Raw genomic sequence first — 27,869 nt, forward strand, 5'->3', positions numbered from 1 at the left:
ATAAAAATTTTTCTTTATAGACTCTTCCAGTTTTCATCCAACGTCCCTTCTTCCTGGTCTCGGGTTGTGTCAGTCCTTATTATCCAATTCCATCTAGTCCATCAACCTGGTAGTCTGATATCCGAGGCTCTTAAGTCTCTTCCATGCCCCTTCTGCAGATCTTTTTCTTCTTGTTTATGCTTGCACTTTTCCTTGTCTTTTGTTGGTCTCTTTCTTAGTTTCTTTCCTTTCTCCTTAGGGAGTAGGTCTCCAGGGAATTTCCATCCATACTCATGTCCATCTCCCCATGTCAAACCAGCCCATTCCCCACAGTCCCACTCCCCACAGTCATCAATATAATCCAAAAGATCTTTAACAGCATATTTCAAAATCTCTCCAAAGTTGAGATCCTCCTCAGCTCCAGATTCCTTCAGGCCTAATTCAAGTTCATTCTTCCAAAACAGTGGCTTATACTCCTGCAGGGCCTCGGGTCTCACCATTTGTGTTGCTTGAGGTAGCACCGTAGCTTCCTCCATTATTATTTGCTCTTGCATTTGCCCAGTCGAACCAGTTTCCTGGATTGGTCCCTGTATAATTTCTGTCAATATTCCCTATTTGTCCACATTCACTAGTTGCAACAGTCATCAAATCCAACTTCTCATTCATCAAATCCACCTTCTCATGCAACTGCTCCAGCAAAGCACTTGTCTTGCAAAAAGCAAGCACCAGGACTTCTTCCAAACACATTTTTATTCAAGGTCACAGTTTGGTCCCACGATGTTAATCTCGCAGCTGTAAAACCCCAAGTAAACTGCAGCAACAATTTGACAAGCTCCCTCTAGAGGATATAATTTCTATTTGTGTCCATCTTTTTAAATCATGTCCAACAAAAGAAAGTTACTTTCAGTTTTCAAATATTTTGTTTCTTTAGAATGCAACAGGCAGCAGTGGAATCAATTTGTTTCTCTTTTTTCTTGCTATCTGTCAAAATGTTCCATTCACAGTCAATGAATGTCTCCGATAATTTCTGTCTCTGGCACCCCGTTCCCAGGTTTGAGACGGTGGAAACTTATTTTCCTTTACTCCCTCTCCAGCAGGCTTGAACAGTTTAATCCCCCCCCCCTTTTCTCCTGCTTCCAAGGGGGTTTTAATGGTTATAAATGAAGGAAATTTCGACCTTCATTTAAGCGACTTTCCAGGCTATTAGCTTATAAGATTTTTGCTTCAGTCTATTTACAGAAAGCGGAAGGCGGACTTCCTGTTTTGAACCTTCCCGCTTCGGTGCCAAATTAAAATATTTCTTGATCCAATTTTCCGTTTCTACTCACGGGTACTTGTTTAGAATCCAATTGTCGACAGGAAAAAGTCAGCGCTCTCCGGCAATGGCAATGCGGCTTCCCTCCGTGAAAATAGCAGTCAGTTCGCAGCACCACGTCGATCACCCTCCTTCGCTCCGGAGCCCCAAAATGGGGTTCCCCGCGAATAGGGGAGGTGCTCCTGGTGCTCTGCCGAACCCCACGTTCCCAGGCTTCTTCCACCTGGGATTTCTAGCGGGTCCCCACCTTCGCCGCGGCGGGTAGACCCAGTTTCCACGGAGACAGTTCCTCCGGTTGGAGGAACTCCGCCATTTCGCCGATGGCGCTAACCCGGAAGTCCTGGAGTGACCATTTGAATCGCATGGCACCTGGGTCATGAAATTCCCCAGCACGTTTCTTTCACTACTCTTGAAAGCAAGAGGCATTATTCACACGGAATGCATAAGTGAAATTGCCAGGTGAATAGGATGCCTTGCCCAGTGCCTCCTAAAGATAACCTGGCTCAGGGTCTCCCAAAAGCCACAAAGCCCAGCTGTTTTGTGGCATAGCAGGCTTGCCAAATATTGCCCATAGGGCTTCTGTGACTTCAAAAGCTTTTAGAAAAAGAGCTGCCATCTCCCATAATAGTTTTGGGCTAAACCTATTTATGTGAGGGTTAAATTTCAGGTCATTGCACACATCAGTGGAGGGTGCATAAGGCCGCCCCATTCCGCCCCTGTTTCACCCTCTTCCAGTGCCAAAGAGGCTCACATGTGCATTGAAGGCGCGGAAATTGAGAGTTGCCTGTATTAACATTTTTGTGCCCTATCCGTTTTAAGTGAAAACACAGCTAGGAACAGCTTCCGCACATTTTATTATTATCACCATGAGTTATTTCCCATAAGAAACAAGGTTGACAGTATATGTGCTCTTGCACATGGGATTCATGTACCCTGTGCATGGATAACAAATTACAGATGAGATATTGACTTGTGGATTGCATTAAGCAATCCACAATTGGCTTGTGGATTGCATTAAGCTATTGGTCTTTATTTTTGCAGTGTGCAATCTACACTTCCATCAATTATACTACAATGTGATTCTATTTCTCCCAGACAGAACACTTCCTCTGCGACACAGAGAAATTTGAACAAAGTGTGGCAGGAGGGAGGTAAAATGAGGGAGCAGGGAAATTATTACATCATGTATGCGCACAACACACATGAAAATACAAGGAAAGGCTCTGGGTGATGTTTCACCTTTTGTCCCATGGATACAGTGGACTTCCCATAATTTTCCAGAACAAGGACTGGAGTCCTATCCAAAAAGAGCTTGTCTGGTGACAAATGGATCTTCTTGCCAAATATTTTGTGTCCCCCTCTTTCCTTCCAGCTCCTGCTCTGTCTCCTTTAGCTCTTTATGAACTGAGTGGTTTATTGTTCTTCAGTTTCTGTCAGACTTTCTGGATTCAGTAGTAATAATGTTTGGCTTTCCCCATTTGCCTATCTTTATGTTTTTAGTATGATTTCTCTAGAGGCATCTCAAAATCCCCTCTGTGCATCTGGGAAAATCTATGGGATAGAATTCTTTTATTAAAACAGTGCAGATTAACCCAGCAGATACACAGCAAGACAGTGCAACAATATTTGAAAGAAAGTGTCTGTAATGCTTTCTCCCTCTTTTTGTTTACAACACAGGCACATTTGCCAGCAATTTTACTGCGAGGCCCACATAGCTCCAGAACAGATTGTATCTGGAAAAGATAATAAGTAAGACTCAACTGTGTCAGGAAGATACTTTTAAGCCTTAACAATTTTACTGTTGCTGTTAAAGCAGGAGGGGGTCTTGTGGCAGTTTTACATTCTTTATATTTAATAAAGACTGTCTTTTAAACTGAATTAACGTTCCTTCATCTCTGCGCATTGGAAATACACGCTTGGTTTTGTGGAATGCGCAGGTAATTGGAAATGGGCAGCATGTTTTTCAACTGTGCCACATACTTTACACAGTTAAATGTACCCAGCCTAGCATACCTTGCTCAAAATAGTTCCCTCTTCACAGCCACAGTGCTAAGGAGAGCAAATATATAAAGAGGGGCTCTGGTTTTCATAGCTGGAATGCTTAAGGGAATAGGTGGTTCTTCAGAAATGTTTTGAAGGAAAAGGAGGTTGATGCAGTGTTTGTAGATACACTTCGTCAAATTTCCCTGCACATGCGCAAGCGTTGCAAAGTCCAAAATGTGTGTGAGGGGGGGCACGTTTGTCCATTTGTCCATCCTCATAAGTCACTGTTCCACTATTCTCTTCCGCCTGCAGCAAAGGGCAATACAGTATAGTGTTGTTCCATGTTTTTTAAAAGAAAAAAATGTGCTACTACTCACCATGAAGTTGTTGCAGTAAGTGCTACATGTTTAACATTTGGAAAGAAAAGGTGCCGGTGCTGCGTGCCCTGAGTACCCCCAGAAAAAAGCACTGGTTGTTGGATATTGGATTTATGGGATCTGCCTTCCAGATCCATTTTGGATCAGGCACTGATCTCCCATCAGAGCCTAGGCTGATCAGAAATGGATCTCTTTTGGTTCATCACTGCTCAGTCCGGAGTAGAATGGAAAGGAGCTTACAGCGCACACATGTCCAAATTACATCTCCCTCTACAGCACGTGCAGAAACCGCCTTCTTGACTGTTGGACCCACTATTGGTCTCCTCGTATGCAGGGGAAGCCCCTAACTCAGTTGGCCAATGAAAGCTGTTTCCCAGAGTGTGGCCACTGTCACATGCTGAGAGCTTCTAGGAGAGCTGATTCCAGGGTAGTGACCAAAGGTAGACAAACTACCCCAGAAGGAGCACAATGTGCCCCCCACCCAGAGGTACTACCCCTCCCCTAACTCCCCATGTACCGTGAGACGTACTGTATATGCATTTAAATTACAGTGGTACCTCGGGTTACATACGCTTCAGGTTACAGACTCTGCTAACCCAGAAATATTACCTCAGGTTAAGAACTTTGCTTCAGGACGTGAACAGAAATCGTGCTCCAGTGACACAGTGGCAGCAGGAGGCCCCCATTAGCTAAATTGGTGCTTCAGGTTAAGAACAGTTTCAGATTAAGAACAGACCTCCGGAACAAATTAAGTACTTAACCCAAGGTACCACTGTATAGTGATTGTTTCTAAATTCGGATCTGTACATATAAGTTAGCACTTGCAAATCTGTGTCATCTTTTGACCTCATTTTGGTGATGAATTTCTTCTCTTTTTCCCCTTCTTTTTTTTGATATTTATCCTTTTATGTGGTCTCCCTACCTGTGGGTCAGGATAGCATACAAGGCAATCTGAAGCACATACAACACCATTCTAGTTTTATATATGGGGTCAATGTGCTACTGACAGACAGTGCAGTGAATTCAACAAAAATAAACAAATGGTGTTTTTTAAGCCATGAAATGTAAGTAAACTTCACCCCACACAACTTTAGGCGAAAGCAAAAAATGAAATCAACAGTGTGCGAGGAGCTCGGCACAAATTATGATAAACAGAAAATATTCGTGTATTTCGTAACTTTTTGGAAACTGTATGTCTGTAAATACAAGTGCATTGCTCTGACACCAGTTAAAAATCTTGCAACAGCCATTTCTCCTACAGCATCTTAGAAAGATTGCTTTTTTTGACTCTCTAACATTCTAGCTAGCACTAAACATAGAACTTCATTCATCATCACCTAAGCCAAGACTGCCAAGGGAAGCCTAACCTTCCTGAGCTAAAAGTGGCAACACTCCAGTATTGGCAGAAATCAAATGAATCATTTCCTGCTTTTAGCTTTAAATAAATAATCAAAAAAGATTGTCTAGCTTCTGGTCCAAAGGTAATTTTTCACAGTAAGGCACAGGAGCCCATTTACAGAGAACATGAGTGTGGAGAATTATTCTGGTAACTATCACTGCTAGAATCTAGTGGACTTGTGGACTAGATGAAAACAAATAGCAAAAAAGCATTTTATCATGATAAAACAGGTCACACAGAGAGACACAAAGAAGAAAGCTGCCAAGTACCGTAGATGAACATGTTTGTGGAGCCCCGTGCTTTGTTAAACTGGGAAGCAAAGGGCACACCCTGTGGGTTAACTTTTTGAATAGAAGAGCCTTATTTGACATTTCTGCAGTCTGCTACACATTCATGTCATTCATCGTTGCATCATATTATGTAATGACCACAAGACAGGCAAGAAATGTCTAAATAAATAAACTAAATTCATGTATTGTAAAAAATATCTAAAAATACATCTGGATCACAACCTTTACTATCATCTCCAAAACAAAACACAAAAATGGCTGGACGTATGCTACAAGGAGCAAGGACTGTTCTAGTTAGGCATGGAAAGAACTTTCTGGTGCTACTCTGTAAAACTGGTACTAACTAGAATGGGAAATGGAATTATTAGAAAAATTAACAAATAAATTGAGCATTGCACAAGATCAGACCAGGAAAGCTAGACTTACTATGGTGTGGTCTGATTTTATAATATTTACTAATATTGAAGAGCATGGACAATCCCCTTTTCCAGGTTTGATTGATATAGACTTTTTCTTTCCTTCTCACATGATGTATTGAAAATAGCACACACAAAAATGCTAAAATTTTTATGTATAAACTTTCTAATTTATTTTGAACTCATCCATTCGGAGAGAAATGAATACCAAACTTACCTGCACGATGGCTATGTTTTGGATAAGGCATACATTACAGAACTCTTGATTTATTGATTTTGGTTTTAAATAATTATCTACTGTTGTTTTAGTTACCTTTTCTCCCTTTCTTTAGTACTTATTATCTGCCGATCTTACGTTGTGTCAGTTTGTTTCTTTGACATGTATAATGCTGTTTCATTTTTATGTGTTTTAAATGTAATAAAGATTAATTTTAAAAATCAAAATAATCTGGAATATATCAAGCTCAAGTCACCATGAGTTCCAAAAGAGTCTGATAATGAACAAAGAACAGCCCAGCTCTTCCAATGCCGTACCACAAACTGATTTTGAAATTCCCATCAACTTTTCAGCATTTGGGGGCAGCGTGGGGTAAAATGCCATTCCAGAGACTCCAGCCCAATGCCTGTTTGGGTGTGGGGAACTGGTTGTATTGTTCTTGACATCCAGGAACAGGTTTCTACAATGTTCCCAACATCCATGGGGAATAGCTAATGTTGGCGTCTTGTTCCTTTTCGCCCACCGAGGCTCAGCATCCCATGAAACCTGGGCGATGTAGCGATGGGGTTCAAGCTGGCAGTGGACTTGTCTACCGAGGAAATGCATATCAGTTTTATACTACTTTATCTATAGACTGCCATAATGTAGGCACATTCATCTCTACTACATTTCCTTGATAATAAAAGCAGAGCTTTCAAATTCTGTTCTGAACTCACCCATGTCTTCATGGGCCTGTGGTTGGGAAGTAAAAACCAGCCCTCAGGAAAAAGAACTCCAAGAAAAATAAATATTGTCTCTAACCATCATGATATGATACACACAAACATGCGCACTCTCTCTATGAAACCAACAGTTCTTAAGACATGTTGTGCCTATATGTAGCAATACATGTGGCATCTTTTGAAGATCAAGTTCTCAGCTGAACAAAGAGCCACTGGGAGAATGTGAGAAGCAGGAACAGAGGGTGCTCCCTCATAAAAGCCTGGCAGGTTTTTAACACAACTTGCATTTTGGAGACTGGCATACCCTAATACATCATTTATTTTATACATTGTTAATACATTTAAAAAATCACAGTTTGGAACCATGTCCAAAAATAGTACGTTACTTGTTTATCAAACAGAAAGTTAAAGAACACAACATGATTCTCTAAGAGGCCCTTATTACCCTACACATCCCTTCTAAATTTCCGTCGGTTTCCTAAATGTTTCACACCGAAAACAGTTTGGTGCATTTTTTCCAGGGAAGCATAAAAGCAAATATTTGTGTTTCATGAAATTCAACACCTCATCTCCTCAGACTCCAGCCATTAGACATGCTTCAGTAACAGGCCTCAGAGATGTAAAAAATGAATGAGGAAAAGGGGAATATTTTGCTGTTAAATATCTATTTTCTCCACAAAAACATCAATATGTAAGTCTGTAGGACGGGAGTCAATGTTGTTCTTGCCCGAACTATAATTGTGGCTTGCAAAGAATCAGTAATGGTTTAACCACCAAAGGCATGACTTTTCATAAACAAGGATTTTGTTACAAATCGTTACAAAATGTGAAGCCTAATCATTTGCAAATTTTACCTCTCCAGTGCGTCAAATAATGTGAGAAGAGGTCCGTTCTTGGATATACATTTTGTGTTATTTCCTCTTTGCAAGAGTACCTTCTTGATAACCCTCACAAGCACATTGGGAATCTGTGGGCCTGTTGTCGGCAGTGTCACAACGAGACACAATTTGCTTGGCCTTCATACGTTGCTTCGTGATTTCCATGGTAAGTATGTAAGAAGATCAGGATGGTGGTCTATTTGGCCCCAAATTCTGCTTCCAGCAGTAGCCAGCGGCCAAATGCATCTGGGAAGCTGGAAGGCAGCTTCACCCAACCCAATCCAATCCCAGCTCAGCAGGGATTAATGTAACGGAGCCAGGAGCAGCTGGAAACCAGGCATCCTTCAGGCATTCCACCAGGACACATTCGGGCAAAAAATGAGGGTTCGCGGGCTCCAGGTGACCCGGCTCCACACTCAACCTTTGCATGTATAGCATAAAGGCCGGAGAAGAGCTGAGAAGTGTGTCTGCCTGAAAGCACATTCTTTTTTTTTCAAATAACAGTTTATTAATTTTCCAAAGATAACAAAAAATAAAAACAACAAGACAAAAACAAAACAAAACAGATTGACTTCCCTCTAGTGTCTTCCTTGGTTCCATTATTTATCAATGTACTGCATGTCATTGCTCAGTTTACAATCTTATTTAAATTACTTATTATCCGGTCATAACAAACTTACAAGTAATTCTACAGTGCTTCTGTAAATATGCCAATAAACACCTTTCATTCTTCCTTGAATTCATTGTCGTCTCTTCCTCTTAGTTTCATTGTCAGTTTTGCCATTTCAGCATATACCGTTAGTTTAACTTGCCAGTCTTCTTTAGCTGGGACTCCTTCTTTCCAATGTTGTGCTAGTAATGTTCGTGCAGCCATAGCTGCATACATAAACAAGTTTTTTGTGATTTTGGTATGTCTGCTCCTTTAATGCCTAATAGGAAAGCTTCTGGTTTTTTAACAAAAGGTTATTTTAAACATCTTCTTCATTTCATTATAAATCATTTCCCAATATTTCTTTATAATTTTGCAATCCCACCACATATGTGCCTGAAAACACTTTCAAGCCCTCGTCATGATTCAAAGATGTTCATAAGAAGATTAAAGCTAGCACATTTAGAACCCCCTTCGCACCTTCACGCTAAACGTACAAAGCAGGTGGGTTGGGGCATTGCTAGAGGCAGCAAGGCAAGCGTGGGCAAAGGCTCTGCAGAGTGAAAGCTATAGAGCTACATAAAGAAAGAAGAGCAGAGATTCAGCACTTAACAACAACAACAATCCCTGAAGTGGAGTCTTCATGTGCTTGTGTCCATTTTTTGCACACCCGTGCCATATTTCCAGTTTTTCCTGGTTTAGATTCTATCAGAACTTCAGGGAAATAAACAGCTGTTGGATATTTGTCCCTGTAAAATGGTCACAGAATCCTACTATTTTACCTCCCCTCTAGTATATCTTCCATAGAAATATTTAACATACCAATAACAAAGCAGATATAGAAACGGGGAAATCATCAGATGCTTTTTCTGTATCTCTAAAACTTTGACTACAAAATGATGCATATAATTTTAATTGAATTGAAGCATATTTTGAACCAGGGGGTTAGGTCATTGTTTTTCAATATATGCCATGTAAGCTTTAAAAATTTTGTGCAAATATATATATATATATATATATATATATATATATATATATAAATGTAGTACAACGTTAGATTATGTAAAACAATAAGATGCCAAACTTGTGTTTGAAATGCAAGAGAATGGTATTGAACCAGCATTAAAAAAAATATGGTTTCAGACTGGACATTTGAGGAGGCCTTGCAAGTTTCACCCCCTACATGAGTACATAGATCAAAAGTCTGAAATTAGACTCTGTGAAATTACTGCCACTACCTCCCACCAGCTGCTGATCTGTCATTTCTCCCTGCATGTTTTGAAAGCTGTACTTGTATGATTCATTTTTAATTGGGTGGCCTTTAAAGCTACAATGAAAGAAGAGGAGACTGAGCAGAAAGCAATGGTAAAAAACAAGAGTGAGGCAGGCTGAAAGATGGCATTATAGACAGATGGCACAGAAAAATATATATAACCAAAACCCTATCATATAATTTTTTTTAAAAAAGTAAGCTGTCTGTGCAAAAATTTGCATGCAGATCTGTTCATTATGTAAAATATATAAAATTTCATTCATTCTCTGGCAGGATCTCAAGTAACAGGCCTCTGACATATTGATGAGCCATGAGCAGATGAGCAGCACCTTGTGGGAAGAAACAAGGAAGAAGACAAGGAAGAAGACAAAGCCCCTATTATTACTTCTCTGGACCAGGTATGGTTCCATCTCGATATACTCTGGAGATGATAAATCCTGGGGGCGAATTTGGCCCAGGATTCTCCAGTTGGTTTCTGGGGTAGACGGCACTGGGGTAGATGATACTAAAGTCCAGGCTTCACCAGTAAAGAATTCAGGCTTCCTAGACAGCCTTCTTTAAAAAGTTTTGTGCTGTAGCTATGCCATTTGTTCTTTTATGTGTTTTATACACTAGCACTATTGCTTAATTTCCTGAACCTATTCATCTATAATTTGGCTTTATTCATTCTTTAGGGGCTTAGTGTGCCTGCAAATTTTAGTCACTTCTGTTAAATGATTTTTTGAAAAAATCCCAATGGTTAGTGGGTGCTTTGTACTGAGGCGGGGGCAGTTTTCTGAAGGACCAAATTTTGGGTCAAACCATACGTTCTAAACTCTTAGACTTTGCTCTGACTTTGCCTTATACTAATGAATCTTCTTTAGCAAATGTGACCCTCAATATATTGGGGCCAGTTCCTCCTTTTGAAATGTCAATTGTACTTCTCTGCCTAAAATCAAACAATTCCTCGTAATCCATTTTTAAAGCAGATACAGACTGTTAAGCTTTTCTTTTCTAATCTGCAAAGCAAAAACGGGTGGGAAGGTGAAACAATCTTTTCTTAACATTCAACTACTTCTGGGCAAGTAAATTATATGCCAAGACTTTTTTCATGAGGGAAAGTTAAAAACTGAAAATTGAAAGTTTGTAATGGAAAGCCTGACCAACCAAAGTAAGGGAATTAAAAAATACACTCAGTATTTAAGACATAAAATAATATATATGAACTGCATTTCCAGCATACTGAATGTTTATTGCAGATTAAACACTTAAAACGGAAAGAACCAACACATACTCCAGCTCTATCTTCAATGTTTGCTTAATATAGCCAGAATACACATTTGAAATCATGGGACTGAAGAGTACAGGGTAAGTGTTTAAATAACACCAAATCCAATAAAATGTTTCACTTGACATGTTAAGCAGGTAATAAAAATGTCATGTAGAATTACTATTTTGTAGTCTTTACAATAGTATAATTTGGTTGGGAGGAGACCTATAGAAATGGAGACCTTTTTTTGTTTCAGAGATATTTTCCTGATTTCAGAGATCTAAAGAAATGGAGACGTTTTTCAACACTTATTGGTGATTTTGAAGCAGATCCAAGAGGAACATGCATGAGTAGGGCGGCACGCGCAAGCCATTCTCTCCAGGCATGAATTGGACCAGTGTGAGAAGCAGCATTCAACATGAGGGGAATCCCAGTTGGTCCAACAGCAGTCCTTACATAGAGGTACTGTATGTGAAGGCTGGTGTGCTTCCAGAGCTGCTTCACACATGCTGGCTGCAGGCAAGGCTGGTGGGGGGCACACCTGGTGTGTGTGCCAGTGCTCTGTGTAGTCACCAGTACGGCTGGTGTAGTCACTAAATGTGATCTCATTCCTCCATCAACACATGAGACTGTTCATCTACCTTGATTTCAGCAAGGCATTTGACAAGGTGCCCCATGATATTCTTGTAAAGAAGCTGGTAAAATGCGGTCTTGACTATGCTACCACTCAGTGGATTTGTAACTGGCTGACTGACCGAACCCAAAGGGTGCTCATCAATGGTTCCTCTTCATCCTGGAGAAGAGTGACTAGTGGGGTGCCACAGGGTTCTGTCTTGGGCCCGGTCTTATTCAACATCTTTATCAACGACTTGGATGATGGACTCAAGGGCATCCTGATCAAATTTGCAGATGACACCAAACTGGGAGGGGTGGCTAACACCCCAGAGGACAGGATCACACTTCAAAACGACCTTGACAGATTAGAGAACTGGGCCAAAACAAACAAGATGAATTTTAACAGGGAGAAATGTAAAGTATTGCACTTGGGTAAAAAAAATGAGAGGCACAAATACAAGATGGGTGACACCTGGCTTGAGAGCACTACATGTGAAAAGGATCTAGGAGTCTTGGTTGACCACAAACTTGACATGAGCCAACAGTGTGACGCGGCAGCTAAAAAAGCCAATGCAATTCTGGGCTGCATCAATAGGAGTATAGCATCTAGATCAAGGGAAGTAATAGTGCCACTGTATTCTGCTCTGGTCAGACCTCACCTGGAGTACTGTGTCCAGTTCTGGGCACCACAGTTCAAGAAGGACACTGACAAACTGGAACGTGTCCAGAGGAGGGCAACCAAAATGGTCAAAGGCCTGGAAACGATGCCATATGAGGAACGGCTAAGGGAGCTGGGCATGTTTAGCCTGGAGAAGAGGAGGTTAAGGGGTGATATGATAGCCATGTTCAAATATATAAAAGGATGTCACATAGAGGAGGGAGAAAGGTTGTTTTCTGCTGCTCCAGAGAAGCGGACACGGAGCAATGGATCCAAACTACAAAGAAGAAGATTCCACCTAAACATTAGGAAGAACTTCCTGACAGTAAGAGCTGTTCGACAGTGGAATTTGCTGCCAAGGAGTGTGGTGGAGTCTCCTTCTTTGGAGGTCTTTAAGCAGAGGCTTGACAACCATATGTCAGGAGTGCTCTGATGATGTTTCCTGCTTGGCAGGGGGTTGGACTCGATGGCCCTTGTGGTCTCTTCCAACTCTATGATTCTATGATTCTATGATCTGAACACTGCTTATTTTGTCAGCTGTTGGGTGTAGCAATGGAGTAAATCTGGATGCTATTGCTACCTGAAACAGCCTGTGATCTGCCACTGGTATAAGGTACACGTGACACCGTAGTACTTTTTCATAAGCCAAAGGGTCAGTCAAGAACACTGGTGGTGGATCAGACAACTTGTGTACTTTGAGTGTATCAGTAGTACCACAGCCATTCTCTTTTTGTTGTTATTGCTTTTTTGTTGTTATAAAAGCAAATCATTAAAGAGGAAAAGATTGCAAGAGTCAAAAGGAGACAGGGATCCTTTGCCTACAAAAAATGTGTTGTAATGTGGTACAGATTATCTCACCCTCCATCCAACTGAGGCTAGGACTTGTTGAAACTATGTGGCATAGAAGAGAACTGAATCGTACTACCAGTAGCTTCACACATATGAAGCCACTGGATGGCTCAGACCTGAGACACACTAAGAAGCTGGGCTTCTATTTGTGCCTAGACAAGGAAGCAGTAACTAGGAATATCAGAGGTATCTCATCAGTCCTCATCTTGGCATGGATGCTTGCTATGAATGCTTCTCATCTTAGTTCTCTAGAAGACCTCTCCTCCTCCCAGAGGGAGGAGTTGTGTGCGGGAACTGGCTCCCGCGTCAGCGGAGTTTAGCCGTGCTTAAGCGGTCGCCGCAGCGCTGGAACCCCATTCGGCTTCCTGCTACCTTCGGATCACCCACCCACCCTCCCATTAGGTCAATTCTGTGTTTTTTGACCTTGCTATGGACTTCAGTTGGTTGCCTTGGTTGCCCAGGGGGCCTGGTAGGAATTTTATCCATTTGGCAAATTGGCACCAGCCTCTTGGTTTTTGCCTACCTCATAGCAAATCATCACAACTTATCGGGTATTGGCAGTTAGGCATTGGAATATGTGTCGTGTGTTGGAGGGCAGGTTGCGGCCATCACCTACTCCTCCCCTTGTTTGGGTATTCCGTTAAAGGAATCTGGCGGTCGTGGATCCCGTCCGATGCCCTGCTGGCTAGGGCCATGGCACGACCCCCGGTGAGGTCTGGGGAAGCTTTCAGTTGTATTTGCATCAACAAGCTTCTCCCATTGGCTGTTAACCCTCGATTGACCCCCCCACTCTGTGGGGTGGAGTCATGTATAGTTTGTTTGATCCAATGCCTAAGCCAATACCTCTCACATGCTGTAACCAATAAAGTTGTGCCCTTATTAGCCCATTAACACTAAATACATGTGTCCTTGTGTCTTTCTTATCTCCATGCGGGTGACGGGTCCTTGACACACAATGATTTTTTAAAAAACATGTGCACATTATATGTGAATTGGTTTCCTTCTACTGCTGAGATCCATCCCTTTCCTTATGCCTCTGCAAGAGGTGGTGTTTGTAGTGTCCGACTCACACATGCAATTAATGTTGTTGTTAGCAAGAGATGAACATTTCCCGCCCTTCAACAGCGACCTTAACGTAGCAGCGCCCGCATACCTGTGAAGAAAAGTTAACCTGCAAAACCTGTGAAGAAAAGTTAACCTGCAAATAAGACATTAACTGAGGGTGGGTAGGGTGGGAGAAGCTCTGGAGCCAAGTGAGGATTCCCAGGTAAGATCCTCCTATTGTGTGGGCAGGTAATGCAAACCCCTACCTGGCCTGGTCTCCTTGGCAACGCTTCCCCCAGGTGGGATTGGACAACTGACTGAGGTAGGCGGAGACCTCCAGGTATCCCACCTGAGGGAAGGCAAACCAAGCCTATGCTGTTGGAGCCGCTCCAGATCTAGGGGCTGCGCACGTCCACGCAAAGGGCACCCCCCGTTTTAAGCGGGGAGCGGTCATTGTGTGTGAACTAGCACTCTTTCTTCTAGGTTCATACATTTCCTCAAGTCAATATCTAGTTGGTTGTCATTTTGCTTGTCTTTCTTAATATGGAGAACTTCTGTGGTCTTTGATTGAGACAAAGTGTTAGGGATGTTGGGCATGAACAATCCCACAAAAGATTTTAATACTTTTAAAACAGATTTGATGGTGATATGGTGGCGGCAAAGTTGCCCATAGTGTACACTCTCGCTTGTCAAACACACTTTGCAAGTCTTTGAAACACTGGAAAAAGGCTGAAAACCACAAATAATGGAGATGAGAGCAGGATGAGTATGCACATCACAAGCATACCACTTCCACCAGCTCCATAATTAGTTTCTCCCCCCCCCCTTGATTTCACAGTGAATTCTCGGGGGGGGGGGGGTTCTGCAGTGTTCCAGAGGAAGTTCAGCAAGGTTACCTGACCCAGAGCAGCTCTCTTTTCCAAAGACAGTGAGGGCCACCAACAAGAAGGATTCACATAGAATGCTTTCACAAGTATCCAAGACCTCATTGCTAGAGCTTAGAAGCTGGAAATTTATTCCAAGCATGCTCAGAAATGCTGCAGGGGAGCCTGGGAAACAGCTCACAAAATATTTCTAGGAGATGTTGGGGACTCGATTTCACAGGCCGTTCAGATCTAAATTTCACTTCCATCACTACCTCCAACACTCCATTATCATCTGTTTCCAGCCAAGTTGGAATAAATGTTCTCTTTCAGCTCTATTATGTACAAATTTTATGGCATGGGTGCACAAACAGAGGGGAAAGGATCTGCCAAATCTTTCCCCATTTTTTTCCATCAGCAAAACCCACAGCATTACAGGGTGGAACGTTTGCCTTATGGCAACAGCCTCCCAGCTGCCATAAGTGGTTGATTTTCCTGTTCCAACTAGCAATGAGCCCACAAGTGCTAATTTTACACAGCATGTGAACTTGATACATTGAACTCTGGCTTGCTCTGGACATGCATTCTCCCCTGTTTCCCTCCAACGTTACTAAAATACAGGTGCTTGAGTATTGTGCACTTTAAAGGGCTTTAGGGAAAAGAAGCAATTGAATTGTAAATGGAAGCTGACAGAGATTGTTATGCTTTTATAGCCAAATGTAATGAATAATTCTGGCTATAAAAGGGGGAACAATTAACTATTTACTACCTACCAGCAATGCTGAGACCTCAAGTCCATTTAATATTTGACCAGATGAAAAACTTTACCTAACACACACATAAAGGTATTCGGAGGGGAGACCTCCCCAAATGGGGAGTTTAATTTCTTTATATTGTTATAATGCCACATTAGGCTGTGGTGGTAACAGTTGTACAGAAACCAATACGTATGCCAATGAAGGGACAAAAAAAAGCACTGACTTCTGGCTGGTGTTTATGGCTGTTGCACTGCTGAGTGGTTAAATTGTGCGCATATGTTTGTGTGTGTGAATGTACAGGCCGGATGGCATTCACTCTTCCATTGTTTGTTATTCCCTTAAACAGTGGAAAACACTGCTTTGTAAAGGGACTGCTTTGATGGTACCTGCTGCAGGTGTGCTTCACATTTCAGCTTGCGCTGCTGCTGTAGTTGTTTTATGTGGTGTCTTACAGAGCTTCAAAATAGATACCTCCTTGCCCCCATATACTTCAAAATCTAACATATTTGTCATTATTCAATGCACTGTTAGTCTCCTCAGACATTTTTTTTCTTGTTTTTACAAATGAAGTACTAATGAAATATTGTAGGGATGAGTACTTTGAAACTGGCAAATATTTTTCATCCACACCTTTATTAATGAATTTGAAATGTTAACAGAAAGCCAGCATAATGGAAAAGAATGAAAAGTATCCAGGAATTTGAACTATAAATATTTTTCCAACCTATAAATCCTCAGTATTTTAACATCAGAATTAGCTGCCGCTGAAACTTCAATTGAAATAAAGCACATTTCTTAATGTTCATAGAATGTAATGAAGCTCTAATTGGCAGTCTCCAATGAAATACAAATAAATATTGGATTTCATTCCTATTAGCAGCACTTTTAAGAACTATGCTCCTTGGAATATAACTGCTGAGTAACAAATGTAACTTTCAATATAGAAAAAGAATAAAATATTACTATTTTTTAAAAAAAGAAATTTGGGGTGAGCAGGACCACTGTGTATAATTCTGAGACATTTCAAATGGCACACACCATGCAGAATATTTACCCTATATTGGCTTCACTACTAAGCAGTGAAACACTGATTGTGGGGACTGGGTGATTAGAGTTGGAATATGAAACAACTGGCTCTCGGCACACGGCAAAAGAATCACAGCTACTGGAAATTCAGTGACAATAAGTTCAAAAATACTGGTACCTTTAGAAATATTTTTAAAACCCTAACCACTGCCTAAGCAATCTTACTTCATGTGCTCTGGTGATACTATACACGCATTTCTCTTTCCTTGCTTCAACAAGTGTCAAAAGTTCATATTAAATACTACATAATTTATCATATAATTAAATGCCACTACAGTTTTTGTTGGGGAGAGCATAAACCTGATTCTCCTTAGAGAGCTCTGTGCAGAAATATGATGTGGAAATTATTGTATGAATACAGGTCAAGGATCAAAGTACTAAAGGGTTTATTTTTTCATAAGAGGAACAGAATTAGGAATCTTGGCTTTCCTTAATTAAATCATTTTTTATCCAAATCCTAATCAAAATGGGAAAGCTGAGAGTCCAAAGAGACTTAGACTGCTAACTCTGAAGCAATCACATTAAATAATGGACTTTTATTCTACAGAATGAAGTATTTGAAGCTTTGCTACTTTTAACACTGCGCAATATATCATGCTGCAATCTTTCGTTGAGATTTGACCACCTAGCCAAACAGGACACATTTATTTGTTTCAATTTGCATTAAGTAGTTTGTTCCAGTCTGATGCCCGCATCAAATCCTCCACAAACACTTCAAAATATTCCCCCAATTTTACTCTGCTTAGTTTCCCTGAAAATCAGAATCCATTACCACCACAGTCGCATCATGGCCACAGCAGGTAAAGGGAAGGCCACAAGAACGGACACAGGAGACTGGTATTGGGTTGAATTAGGCCACAACTTTATTGATTACAGAAAATAGTAGCTAAGGCATTAGGCAAGGATCCAACATGAGGCAGCTCGCCTGCTACCCGATAAAAACCTGGTAGGGAAGACGCTGTGCATGTAAAAAAAGGAAAAAGGGAAGGAAGCTTTATTTTGCAAAGGGTTCACAATGGAAACTTAGAGCCAACTTTTCCCCATCCTTTATTATTTACAAAGTGAACTTAATAATGCTAAGAGGACTTGGAATTTAATTTAATTGGAAGTATAATTGCTCATATATCTTCAGTTGGAAGGAAGGATGAAAGGAATCTGTGAACTGCTAAGGAACTGATAAGGTTCTTTATTGAGTCATCTGCAGTTCAACAGACCACTCCTTCTTCCCAGGCTGAGAGGAAAAATAGTGAAAACAGGTTATTTAGTGGGACAGAGTGACTTTTGCAGTTGTTGTTAAAGTTGCAAAACAATGAAGCACAGGACGGAGGCATGACAGATAACAGCAACAATTGGGGGGAAGAAAGACGTAACAACTTACAAGGACTGGAAGAAACACCACAGACAGAATAATTGCCACACACAGGAAGAACAAGGATATAGTTTGAGTTCCTCACTTGCAGATTTATAAATCATTTAATGTGTCAACACAGATAGAAGTTATTAATATTGCAGTTGTTGTATATGGGATTATTATTATGACCGGAATGTAATGGAAATTAATAAGATTTTGGAATGCAGAAATAAAGAAAATCATCAAACCATCAAATCTAGCACGGGGGGGGGGCACCTTATCTAAATTATATAATTTGGTATTTGAACTATTGGTATTAATAATTGTATTATAAATTGGTATTGTTATAATGAGGCTATTATTGGACTGTAAATGAAAACAAAACAAAAATTACAAAAAAGAAAAAGAAAATGAATGGGGAACCATGAATCAGTCCCTTGATGAGGGTTCTTGACCAGCTCATACCTGCTGCAAGGGGCATTTATTAACTGAAGTGCCTATCTGATGGATCCCTCATGCTGGAATTTGCACAGTTGCTGGAAGCATTGCCTGCTACTGTCAAATTCCTAGCATACAGGGAGCAATTGAAAGCACATCAAAGAGAGGTGCAGCTCACCAACAATGAAAGTGGAATAAAAACTAAAAAGACTGGCTAAGCTCTGCTCTGGTTTGGGCTGCTTTGCATCTAGTTTCACCCAGAATGTTTCCTTAAAGAATATAAAATGCCACTTTGCCACTTTGCCTGTCACTATTGCTTTCTGCTTTGTGCAAGAGTGACAGCCCAAAGAGGACTGATGATTGCAGTTGATATTGAGTCATCCAGAACCTGGGGGTGGGAGTGGAGAAACACATATCATAGAGAACTCAAATCAGAGATAGCTGATCATCTGGGGCATATTTGAAGAAGTAATCAGAGTTATTTGGAGTATGAAGTCCACATGAAATAGCTTGAAATAAAGAAGGTTTTTTTTGGGGGGGGTTAAGTAGTATGCAATAAATCGAGGTGGTCCCATGGTTTGGGAGTTTGTGATGTGGGAGCACCAAAGGTTAACACAGCCTCATAGTTATAATTCCAAGGGGATTTTTTAACATATGAAAATAATAGACCACATGAGAGCTTTTTAGATGACTCCTGAATAGATGTAACCAATAACACCTCAAGTCGAACCTGGTGTGTGGGAGAAAGCCCCTTTCTACCAGAAGCATGATGTTCCATGTTTCAGAGTACTATGGATCTATTAAGCTGAAAAGGAAAGAGCCATGGAAAGGGTGCAGAACAGAAATAGTTAAAACAGAAATTAATGTCAGAGAAGGATCTGTTGTGGTCAGCTATGAGTTGAACAGACAGATGCCAGAACAATTTAAAAAAATTCCCATTCTTTAAGCAAAAGCAGTTTGAATCTGTGAGTCAAGGAAACATATTGCAGCAAGTATGATGATAAGGCAGAACAGCCTATTCCTAGTTTGGTCTGGTAACTCTTAAACTGTCAACAAAGACCAGTGGAAGTGAAATGTTTGACAGGGAGCTGCATCACTCACGTCTGAAAGAAATTACGCCCAAAGTTATTACTTCATTTGCATCTGAAGTCATCTGCATGTGACGTGCATCCATGAATCACTGAGAGGATATTGTAGGCTTTGGAAAGTAAATCTGTAGCATGGCAGCTCCGTCTTGGCTTCTCTAAAGAAGCCAAATGTCTTGCAAGACAAAGAGGCTTTGGGAGAGTGAGGCGTTGGATTTAATGGAGTCATCCAATTTTTATGGGCAAGAGAATCCCACAATCTGGGTGCTGCTACAAAAATATGTCCTGCCAACTGGACATATGGTCACAACTTTTAATTCATTCATTTTAAACAGAGCTGATCTGTTTGTACAATGCAGTGTGATGCATATTTGGTCATTAGAAATACTTATGAAAATTTGGCAGCATTTTAGTGTGAATTTGTTCTTGTTGCTGTTGTTATATGTTTATTTATACCCTGCCCTTTTCCCTAATGGGACTTAATACAGCTTACAGATAAAAGCAACAGCTGCTAAAAAATAGAAAAATTAATCATTAAAATACAATTGCTAGAATTAAAACTATATACTTATATAAAATCTGTTTCACGCATACCAAAAATTACAATAAAAACAGCATGCCATCAGCCCTTTAATTAAATTTAATTAGTCAGATCCCCCAAAGCCTGATGGAACAGAAAAGTCTTCACTTGCCAGCAGAATGACAGCAAGGAGGGAGCCAGTCGAACTTCTCTAGGCAGGGAGTTCCAAAGTTGCCTGGCAGCAGCCACCACCCAAAAGGCCCTCTCCCACAGCCCCACTCAGTGTGTCCGTGAGGGGGGCAGGACTGAAAGAAGGGCCTCCCCTGAAGATCTCAAAAACCGGGCAGGTTTGTATGTGGGAATATGGTCTTTCAGACAGCTTGGACCTAAGCCAGGTATATATCCTAGTAAACACATTTTTGTACACAATTTTGCCAAATATACAGATTGTTATATGTTATTTCCACCAATATATACATTTTTGCACACACTTTACACCAGTATGTGCATTTTTGTACACATTATTTGGCTGGAGAACAACATTGCAAAATTTGATGAATTGCATGTTTCAAACAATGGCTGTGTTTTGGTTTACACATTGTTTTGAAAAGTCTGAATTTGGTAGATTCACCTTCAAATAACTGAATTCCTTGCCCGTCTGTATTGGTCATAGATGCTGGAGTTACCCTTGCTTTCTCTTGCTGATGTGTATGTCACCTCATGATGAAACAATGGCCATCAGCTGCCCATCTGCATGTATCAACCTTGTTCCTGTTGGAAGTGCAACAGCAGCATTCAGTTTGTAACTTCAGAGGCTAATTCTGCAGTTAGTGTTAAATCAACTAGCCAAGAGGAAGTCTGCTGCAGGTGCTGCTTAGCAACCATTAGAAAGATCCTCTCTGAAGTAGAATGTGCTCTGATTGTCGGTATCGTTCTGAGGGAGTTTTTCCTCTATATGTTCTGTTGAGTGTCTCCCTGCTATGCACAAGGCCTTACCTAAAAAAACACAAAAGCTCTCTGTTCTTTTCTCTTCAAATTATGCACCGTGGTGGTGGTGGTCGTTGAGGTTTTTATCAGTGAACGGTTATCAAGTTTCTTTTCTCTTTGGACTCTGTCTACATTATCCAAGTGACTTTTCTAACAGTTGCCATCATTTACATACCATCACTACTAACTTTTTAACATAGACATTCTCCTCCACCAAACTGAAAGTATATAGGAAAAGTAGAAGGTCTATTTGAAATGCCACCTTTAATGTCCTGTTCCCCCGGCCTGTGGGTGGAACCAGTGGCGTAGCGTGGGTTGTCAGCACCCGGGGCAAGGCAAGTAATTTGCGCCCCCTAACCCGTGGATTTGCGCCCCCTAACCCGTGGATTTGCGCCCCCTAACCCATGGATTTGCCCTAACCCCAGATGTTGCGCCCGGTGCGGCCCGCCCCCCCTGCACCCCCCACGCTACGCCACTGGGTGGAACCGAAAGGGCTTGAGAGACTAAGGGAAAGTGTGGGAGCATGCAAGACCTCAGAACGTATTTAGTGCTTGCATGATAGGAAGAAGTTAAGTCTAAGTGCCTTAATTTACAATTTCCATGCTTTTTGGCACGTGTGAATTTGTGCTTTAAGTCTTCTTTTAAACCATTTTTTTAAAAGAATATATGTATATACAGAAAGTGAAAGTTATCAGAAGCTATGAATGCTCAGAAAAACATTCTTTCATCTAACAGTCTTCCATTAACTATGGTTTTGCCAGAATGCTTTATGACAACACAAAGCAGTAGTTCTTTATGCCTCTCTGACTAAGATATTTATATTGAACTCTGACATTTTAATCTAATAAAAATGCTTTTTTACCTCATTGCAGTATAAACAGAGAGCAACTCTATTATATAATGGGCATCTGTGGAATAAGGACTAATCCTTCCAGTGTGGAAAACCTTCATAACTCTATTGTGGCTTCATCACCCTTTGAGTTATGAGGTCTTCCTTTCAATTAAGGGATAAAATCCAAACCCAGAGAAGCTTATTATGAGTCCCCTTTTAAGATGTTACTATTTAAAACAAAACACTTAGGAAGGATACTATGAAGTATTTCAGAATTTAAAAGTTGTCAGACACAGTGATTTGTTGTACTGGAAAGTTTTTCATGTAAAGAGGTGGCACATTATACTTTGCCATAAATGCTGGTGAATTTATTCTGTGTATTTTCTTCCTCTCTCTTTTTTACTGTCTTAGGGACAAACTAGATGAGGTGTGGGGGTGCGTAAGTTTAAGGATCAAAGTAGTCAGGGGGGTCAAGTTGTGGTGGTGAGGAGGAAGATTATCTCTCCCCCCCCCCCCGCCCAATGTCATTTCCCAGTTAAATTTCCTACAATGCTGCTATTTGCCCTATAAAAGTAAATTAATGACACCTGTACTTTTTCACCAGTGAGGCAAATAGCAGTTTCAGGGGGACAAACAGCAGTTGGGGAGGGGGGAGCACAGTGAAATTTAGCTCCCAGCACTGGGCCTCAGTCTATGGAGAACCCAATTAATGCAGAATGGGATTCATAAGGTGGAATGTAAAGAGTTAACTATGAATGCTATCTCAACTTTCTCTTAGTAGCTGTAGCTGCTCGCATAGAGGGCCCAGTGTGGTACAAAACCATGTCAGTTGGAGCCAGGGTGGATAAAAATCAATGATTTTTTAAAAAATAACAAAATAAATCAGTGTTTTTTTAATTTAAATCAGTTTATTTTATTTAAATCAGATTTTTAAAATAAAATGCTTTTGGAGGAAAAATCTTTCTAAGATATTTTATCTTATCTATCTATTCTAAGATAGATATTTTCTGTTTAAGTTACATTATAGTCCAAAGGCTATTCATCAGAAAATAAGGATTTGTTTTAAGTTTTTCATGTGCGCTAAAACTCAGTCTAAGTTAAAAGAAAAAATTGTTTAACCACATCGGTTAACAAACATGGATACATATGCTATAATGTTATTGTTTTAGTTAAATAAATTGTTTAAGTTGTTATTAAGGAAATGATTATTTTTTTCCCTTCCAAGAAAGTACAGCAGAAAAATTGTCCAAATATAAACAATAATTTCATAATTATCTGTTTATGTATTTCTAATAGTATAACCAAATTAGTAATTTTTGATATAACTGTAAAAACTACTCTGAAAATTTATTATTCCAAAAATGAAATCTTCATCTGGTTGTAAATATTAAGAGGATGCCAGCAAGGTTGAACCTTTCTGTAAAAAAAAAAGATATAAATCAAGTCTTACTGACTAGTGATTTAAATCAAATCTTACTGACTAGGGATTTAAATTGTGATTTAAAATGATTTGATTTAAATCATATACAGCCTGGTTGGAGCTACTGGTAGCTTGAGATGGCGACTTGCCATTTTGCCCTGGAAGGATCATCCTTCCTCCTTGGCAGCCATTGCCCCACCTGGCAAACCAGATGACATCTTTGATAGGCTGGCCATGCTGTGAGTGCCACCCCTTCATCTTCATGCCACATTTTTAGTCATGTTTCTTGCACATGCCAAGATGTTGGGAGCCGGTTTTTAAGTAAATAAATATATTGTTATTATAATGTTTGCCAAATGAAGAATGATACATACCACCTTGCTTCAAACAAAGAAAGGCAATGATTTCGAGCTTCGTCTCTCCCAATATAAATCGACCGGTCCCTGTGATCATCATCGTGCACCCCCTCCATGAGCGGTCCGGAGGGTGGCAACACAGGACTGGACCTTTTCTGTGGTGGCTCCCCGTTTGTGCAATGCTCTCCCCAGGAAGGCTCGCCTTGCGCCTTCGTTACATATCTTTAGGCACCAGGCAAAAACGTTCCTTTTCACAGAGGCCTTCAGCTATTAACAATCTATGACCTTTTAAAGCAGAGGAGGGGGGTTTCTTATGTGTGTGTTTACCTTGCTTGCTTTTAATTAATGTATGGAGAGGGCTTGTTTGTTTGTTGTTTCATTTTGTTTTTGTGAAGATACTTTGAGTTGGCTGCGGCAAGAGAAAGCGTCCATTTTAGTAAATTGTTTCTACAAAACCCTCTTCTGACTGTTATCCAACACGTTTCATTGATCTCAACTCCTCACTGAACCAAAGAGATGTTCCAACTCAATGAGACCGGAGTGGATGTCTGGGTGCAATGGTGCCAATCACTTGTGAGGCCTGCACCTTCCAGGGGTCAAAGAGGTCATCAACAAGACCACCAACCATATAAGCAGGAAACTCACCCCAGAGACATCAGGAAACTATCCAGATCACAAGCCTCTGAAAATGGACCATTCTCATAGATCTTCTACCCCAGAAGAGATTAAGGGCCAGCTCTAGTCTAAACCTAACCAGGAAACTGTCTATGCATGACAAGAGGACCATTTCAGCCTCTCTTTCATGCTGACCATTCACCTCCTGCCCAGAACATCAACCTTGCTACAGGCCAGCAAGGAGCAACATGCACAGAGAGTATAGAATTTCTCACCATGGGTGGGATATTATCTGCAGTACGTGGGGAAAGTAACTGGTGTTGTGCTGAAATCTGACCTCCAATTTCTCAAAAGTATCCTTTCCCTTGCAACAGAAGCTTCCATTTTTTCTGCCTCATTCTCAAGGCCCCTTCAAATTTCACTGGGTGTTGGGTTTGAGGGATTGTATGTGGTCCCCCCCCCCCGCTTCCTCATTAAACTTATCCAACACTTGGCAGCCTCCCTGGCTGCCTCTACTTCCTGATCTGAAAAATCCCCATGGGAAGAGTTATTGAATGAGATCTTCTATGGGGCTTTCATTGAAGCATGGAAAGCCAGGAAGGCTGCAGCATGCAAACCGCTTGTGAGATGATTTCCAAAATGAAAAAGGCCACCTCAAAAACAATGTAAACATGGCGAAACAAAAACAAAACCCTGCACCCCACCCAGGAGAATTTCTCCTACATTTTCTCTCCCTTTGATAATTTTCAAGGGCAAATTTGTTTGTCTTTGCATGATGGAAAGTGGCTAAAAGAACACAGGATGATTTTTTAGCACAGCACTAAAAATAACTATTTCAGGCCAGACAGTATTTGAAAGTTGACCAGAGTGTGGGATCTCAAGATGACATATTATACATACATTTTGTGCTATGGTCTTGTGTTTGTTGTAGACAAAGGTCCAAGCAAGATGAGATCCTGGAGATAAGTGATTGCAACATTTTCTTTCCTCGTGTGAGTGGATAACACAATCCAGATCAGATGCATAGTATGGGGATAGAAGAGTAGTCCTTTTCTCAATGAAAACCCCCCAACCATATGGAGAGGGAACGTTCTGCTCCCACCTTATAATCCTTCTCCAAGTATGCCCCCTCTCTCTATCTCTCCCTCACTCTCTCACACAGCTGTTATTTGGAAACAATTTATAGAGATGAATATCAATTCCTATATATCTGCCATGAAGTGTAATTTGACCCTGAGCAGGAGTCCGGGTGTCCACAGTTGCTCTTAAAACTAAGAATAAAGAATATTTTAGCAGCTATTGAGATTTGCATCCCACAATGCAGTTCAAGCAGGTCTAAACAGCTTGAGGACAGGTAAGCTAAGCAAAACAGATTGCATAGGCAACAGGAAGTGAGAAAGTGGAGCATTTGTGGAAGAATGTAAATCAAGGGGGGTTTATGAGTGGCCACCCGGGTGACAGGACAAGAAGCAGGCTGAGTTGTTGTGAGAATAAACAATGAGGAACACACATGTAATAATATCAACTGGGGAAGAATATCCTGGATCAGGTCTTAATGTTATGCCAGACGGAGGGTCCCTTAAACTTTGCCTTTGTATTTTTCCCCCCTTTTACTAGCACTGATGGCCCACAAAAACCCCTTTGAACAATAAACATGAATGGCCCATGGTGGTCCTGTCAAGTTGGGATCTTTGTAAAATAACCAGTGATCCACAACATTTTCTGGAAGTGATTTCACAGGCTCATATCTTCTCTCATTGTCAGAGTTTCTTTTGGAGGGTGGGGTTGGAGGTGAGTCAAGGGGCTAAAAGTAATCCTTGCAACACTACCAGGAATTTTTATTCATTGTAGCCTTATTTTCAAAAGTCCGAAAGAAGAAATCTGCTAGCTAGCTGAAAGTACTTTTTTTTCCTCTGGGGTGTGTGGGGTGTGTGAGAACAGAACAATATGTTTACAAATAAAATAATATTTTCAGTCAATTATCTAACTTACTTAACACTTTAAAATGTAACAAACATGCAGTGCATTCCAGTAAATTGACCTCATATCTTGCAAAATTAGGGCTCTAAATTGTTTCAGTGTCAGTGACTGTTTAGAGATCTGCCATTCTTCTGGTTTGAGTTCCAGCCTTGTTCAAAATGCAACACATGTCCAGTTTTCTGTAATTTTCAATTCATGTCTACTATTGCATGTGAGTGCACTCTCATAAAACGCCATGAATAATGAAATCTTAATATGATTGCTTACCATAATCACAGGCTAACCACATATTCCTCTCCTGTTTTGCCTTACCTCCATTCCCACCCCCCACACACCCCAGTTCCTTTGACATTTCCTTCTTGTCTATTTAAAGTTTGGGGGACACAGGTGGCACTGTGGTCTAAACCATTGAGCCTCTTGGGCTTGCTGATCATAAGGCCAGCAGTTCGAATCCGCATGACAGGGTGAGCTCCCGTTGCTCTGTCCCAGTTCCTGCCAACTTTGCAGTTTGAAAGCACAAAGTGCAAGTAGATAAATAGGTACCACTTTGGCGGGAAGATGAATGGCCCTGGCACTTATCATGGTGTTCCATGTGTCAGAAGCTGTTTAGTCATGCTGGCCATATGACCCAGAAAGCTTTCTGCGGACAAATGCTGGCTCCCTCAGCCTGAAAGAGAAGATGAGCACCACAGCCAACAGTTAAATTCAATTGGACTAAACCATCCAGGGCTCCTTTACCTTTACCTATTTTAAGTCACTCAGGAGAGGGACCTGTCAAATGTATTGTGTGTACATGAATGACAGTATATGCATCATAGCAACCACAATGGTAACACAATTTCATTAGTACATGGCTGCGTTTGCCATTGTGAGTTTAGAATTTTTGAACATCTGAATCAGGGATACGACACAGGGACAGAATGGTGTCATAGCAGCAGTGGCGTAGCGTGGGGGGTGCAGGGGGGGCCGGCCGCACCGGGCGCAACATCTGGGGTTAGGGCAAGTCCATGGGTTAGGGGGCGCAAATCCATGGGTTAGGGGGCGCAAATCCACGGGTTAGGGGCGCAAATTACTTGCCTTGCCCCGGGTGCTGACAACCCACGCTACGCCACTGCATAGCAGCCCTTCTCCCTGCACTGAGATCAGCTCTTGCCTTTACTCAACTAGAAAGGCGATGGGAGATTTGGTCCTTCTTCCCAGGTGAACACAGTTTCTTCCAGTTCAGCCTGTTGCCTTCTCATTATTGATAGCTTTCTAACATTTGCTCTCCTACTGCTACCAGTGAAACAGCAGTTCAAGACAATGTAGATGTAAATTGACAGCTATCGAAGGTAATACCATTATAAATATACTAGTTGAATGAAAACATGGGATATGTTGCTAGCAATGTTTTGCTTTCTTATCTGACTGTACAATTCTGATTCTATGTTCTTACTTTTTCAGTTCTCTTCACATCTACCTGGCTGTTCTTTCCACTGAAGCCCCGACCATTCACTTGACTTTCTGCATTCAAAACTATTCCTCTCAGCTGCAAGGAGACAAACTTTGTTTCATGGATTGGGGAGTTATTAGGATGGTAGGCAAAACATCAGGGGGGAAAATATAATGAATGAAGCTATACAGATCCGAGAGAAACAGATGTTGGTGTTATAAAATGTTCCCTTC

General features: G+C 41.0%; 1 long non-coding RNA gene across 1 annotated transcript in view; it reads right to left on the reverse strand.

The window, feature by feature from the left end:
- Positions 1 to 27,869, reverse strand: part of LOC310770307 — a 473,978-nt gene that overhangs the window by 434,843 nt on the left and 11,266 nt on the right. The gene's annotated exons all lie outside the window — the stretch shown is intronic.

This window comes from Podarcis filfolensis (genome assembly GCF_964270895.1).
Source record: "Podarcis filfolensis genome assembly, chromosome: 9".
Classification (NCBI taxonomy): Eukaryota; Metazoa; Chordata; class Lepidosauria; order Squamata; family Lacertidae; genus Podarcis; species Podarcis filfolensis.